Here is a 4,547-nt window from a genome sequence, read left to right as displayed (position 1 = left end):
GACAAGATCTAAAGAGGAGAAAATGGCGTCGTTTGCAACAATACCTCAGTTCCTAGCGTGATTGTATACTTTTGGTTTTAGATTATTGTGACTGAACTGTGATTGGACACGCAGTCATGGTTATTCTGAATCTACTTTGTTAATGCCTTACATAGCCTTTTTTGTCAGTTTGAGACTCTGGGATGTAAGCAACTAAAAACTCATACATTCATTAAATACAAGGATATGCGCTCTTTGTGTAATACAAAGTGCAAAGATACAGCAAAGCACGGTCAGGACTGCAAGGATTCTCTTGATTCTGTCTCTTTAAATTATCAGCTTTTATTTTAGGCTGACTATACTGTATGGCACTATAGGATAATGCACTGGACAGAATTCTCAATTTGAGCCAAAAGGTCAGAGGTTCAAACTCACCAGCCACTCCTCACAAACCCTGTACCGGGTCTCTATGACTCCAAACCAACTTGATGGCGCTTTGTAACAACAACAACAACACCAGGCTATGTCCAAAAGTTGGCTTCACAGCTCAGGGGTTACAACAATGGTCGTATAAACTAGGGGTTGTTTGTTTAAATCTACCTGGGGCCTGGCATAATTTTGGGGTCCTGGTATGGCACTGTAAGATAAACACAGGACTGCTTACCTCAAAGTTTGTGTTTGAAACCCACTAACGATTCCTCAGAACCTTATACAGACTCAAGGACACTAACAAGAGCAGCATGCAGTATTCAAAGGACCCCTGGAGGTGACGCTATGGATTGGCATTAGGCTGAGAACTGTCAGGTCTGTGGTGCAAACCCAGGAGCCACTCCATAGGAAAACGGTGAGAGCGCTCCCATGAAGATTTACAGCCTCAGAAATTTATATAGCATCAGTGGGATTTAGCATACATTCAGAGAGAGTCCTGCTGGTGCCAGGGGTTAGGGCTTGGACTGCTAACCACAAGGTTGGTGGTTCAAACCCACTAGCTGCTCCACAGAAGAAAGATGAAGCTGCCTGCTCTTGTAAAGGTTTACAGACTCAGAAATCTGAAGGAACACTTCTCTGTTCTAAAAGGTTGCTATGAGTTGAAATTGACTGGATGGTAGTGTTGTTATTGATTGATGGATGGATTGTTTGATTTATATGCCATGCTCACAAGATGATTTCAGCACCATTTGGGCTTTCTTGTGCTCAAAAAGGCAAGGACAGGGAGAGCTTTTTCCAAACTATGGAACAACAACAACAACAAAATCTCCTATTGATTTGTTTGGCCATGAATTGCTTTTGGAACAATGACAATTGCATTGTGATGTCAGATATTGATTGGTGAAGTCTCCATTCCTAAACCAATAACTGGCGAATAAGGGTGTGTATGGAGTGGTTACGGCAAATAGCTTAATCAGGACCTTAGAGTTGGAATTAACATCATAAACTACACATGTTTTGTGTGGAGAGGGGTTCACATAAAAATCCCGATGTTCTAGGGAGCAATGTAGAAGTATAAGTCATGCTACTCAATAGAATTGTATCCTGCCCACTATGCCAAACATTGGAACAGGGAATACCTATACAGGTTAATCCTGTCCACCTAGGAATAATAGTCACATCTACAATGGGGACTTTCTGTGTCCCATTTACATAAGACATAAATATTTGGGGTTTTACTGTGGTATGTGGGTTAATGCCCAAGATTGCAAGGTCAATTTGAACTGCAAAGTTGGCAGTCCAAGCTCACCAGCCACTCCTGGAAACCCTTTGCAGGGTCACTGTGAGTTGGAACCAACTCAACGGCACTTAATAACAAGGATCGCTTAGAAAGTTCTTTCAGTGTACTGTTGATAAACCTTTTTGCTGCTAGCTCCTCAATCTTATCCTCTAGAAGTTCCTGACCATTTGCCAAATCTTTGCCATTATACAAAACTCAGGATTGATTGTAACTTCAGATGAGAGGTTTTTTTCTAGCAAAGTAGAAGCTGAGACGCATTGTTTAAAATGCAGTGTCTTTAGGACCACTCCAGAAAGTGTGATTATTTGAAAGTTCACATTAGGTGATGCTGGTGTAAAATAACTAAAGCTGCTCTAAATTTCTGTAGCCTCCCATTTCTTGGTTTATTTGACAACTCTGTAACTTTTTAGCTTTATTTTATTTTTTATTATTCCCTGCATTAAACTTTGTCTTTGGTGCTGCCATGGTCTCTGTGTCCCAAACTTCCTGACTGGACCTGGACTAATACAATAGTAATCAAACTATGACATTTATAGATAATATTTAATGTTAATGTAAGTATGCAGAATTCTTGTAATGATTGCACAGCATGGCAAATCTTAAAGATTCATAACCACTGCATCTCATAAACAAGGAAGGTAAATTCAGGAATGTTTAAGTGGTCCTCTGTGGGGAGAGACATGGGGCTATGAACCAACTCTCCTAACTTACAATTTAGTGTCTTTTTTCTTCTATATTGCCTTATATTTTATAAATATCATATTTCTGTTTATGCTTACCTTTATCTGATAAAAATTCACCTGTTTTTATAACTAGAAATAATAATCCCAAAGTGAATACCTAAGCAAAAGTTTCAAGGTTCAATAGTTTATAAATTTTAAAACAGATTGCCTGTAATGCATTTCTTCAGTGTACTAAATAATACTCAAGTGGCCCGAAAGAGTTAATTCAGCTTGCAAAAGTGCTTAATTTATTCCCAGGACATAGCCCATACACTGGGAGAATGTGGCTCATTAAAACCCTTCCAAACACTCCCGATAGAGAAATGTGTTTTTGGATCAATATTATGTTCCTCTGGATTTAACTGAATCACAATTACTCTTGGGAAGATGCTAGCTTTTCTTTCTAGGTGTGGACCTCTTTCAAAGATGGATATTGTATCCCTGGTTATTCATAATTATGCTTAGAAAGTGAACTGACTTACTATATTGAAAACAGGTTAAGACTTAGATAATTTGTTGTTCAATACTTTTTTCTTTCAACTAGTTAATAAAAAAGGACAGTCTTCTGTAAGTACTATGTTTTGTTGACACTCTTTGCACCTGCAACCTTTACTGGTCAGATTCTCCAATAGAAATGCTGTATATCATGTCATACTCACGGGAGTGCAGCATCCAAACACTGTGCTTCATCAACCTCTTTCCTAGGTCATATATTCTGATACATCCGATTAATAAGATGATGAGATGTAACTGTATCTATATCGTGTCAGATGATTGAATAAAATCCTTAACATCATGAGAAACATATTGAAGTGGTTGAGTGTGAAGATTTTGAGTTTTAAATCTTGCTTCTTCTACTTACTACATATGTAGGTGGAAACAATTTAGTTCTAGTCTTCAAGACATAGGTTCCATTTCTAGGGACTGGGGTAAAACAGTATCTTTCTTCTTAGAAAGGCCTGGTGGTCAGGTACTGAAAAGTTGTTGTTGTTGTCCAGTGCCATCGAGTCGGAACCAACTCATAGTGACCCCATGCACAGCAGAACGAAACAATGTCTGATCCTGGGTCAACTTCACTACCGCTGCCACACTTGAGTCCATCAATGATGCCACCTGGCCGATCCATCTCGTTAGGGGTCTTCCTCTTTTTCTCTGACCCTCCACCTTACCCTGCATGACATCCTTCTCCAGCGACTGTTTCCTATGGACAATATGTCCAAAGTATGAGAGACGAAGCTTAGCCATCTTGGCCTCCAAGGAGCACTCTGGCTGCACTTCTTCCAAAACAGATCTATTGGTTCTTTTGGCAGTCGATGGCACTTTAAGTATTCTCCTCCAACACCACAACTCAAAGGCATCAATTCTTCTATGATCTTCCTTATTCACTGCCCAGCTCTCACATCCATATGAGGGTATTGAAAACACCATGGCCTGGGTCAGGCGCACCTTAGTCCTCAAGCTGACATCTCTGCTCTTCAATACTTTAAAAAGTTCCTGTGTGGCAGATTTGCCCAATGCAATACGTTGTCTGATTTCTTGACTGCTGCTTCTGCGAGTGTTGATAGTTGATCCAAGAAGAATGAAGTCCTTGACAACTTCAATCTTTACTCCATTGATAAGAAGGTTGTTTATTGGTCCAGTGGTGAGGATTTTGTTTTCTTGCCATTGAGATGTAATCCATATCGAAGGCTGTGCTCTTTGATCTTCATAAGTAAATGTTTCAAGTCCTCTTCACTTTCAGCAAGCAAGGTTGTATCATATGCATATCGCAGGTTGTTAATGAGTCTTCCTCCAATCCTGATGCCACATTTTTCTTCATAGAACCCAGCTTCTCGTATTATTTGCTCAGCATACAGGTTGAATAAGTATGGTGAAAGTATGCTGAAAAGTAACAGCCCTAAATACCCTTTGGAGTGCAAAGTCTATGAACAGAGCCTCAGGAAACATCTCTGCTGGCATCTGTTGTACATATTTTCCAATTGTAGAGCTTACCCTATCTCCCTTGATTGAACGCTCTTCTCTCTGTGAGAGGCCTCAGTTGGAGTTCTAGCCAATGCATTATAATCAGCACAGTCATTACGCATCTGACACTGGAGACTTCCATGTTACTAGGATGC

Source organism: Chrysochloris asiatica, unplaced genomic scaffold (assembly GCF_000296735.1).
Source record: "Chrysochloris asiatica unplaced genomic scaffold, ChrAsi1.0 scaffold00056, whole genome shotgun sequence".
Classification (NCBI taxonomy): Eukaryota; Metazoa; Chordata; class Mammalia; order Afrosoricida; family Chrysochloridae; genus Chrysochloris; species Chrysochloris asiatica.
This window is presented reverse-complemented; position numbering follows the sequence as displayed.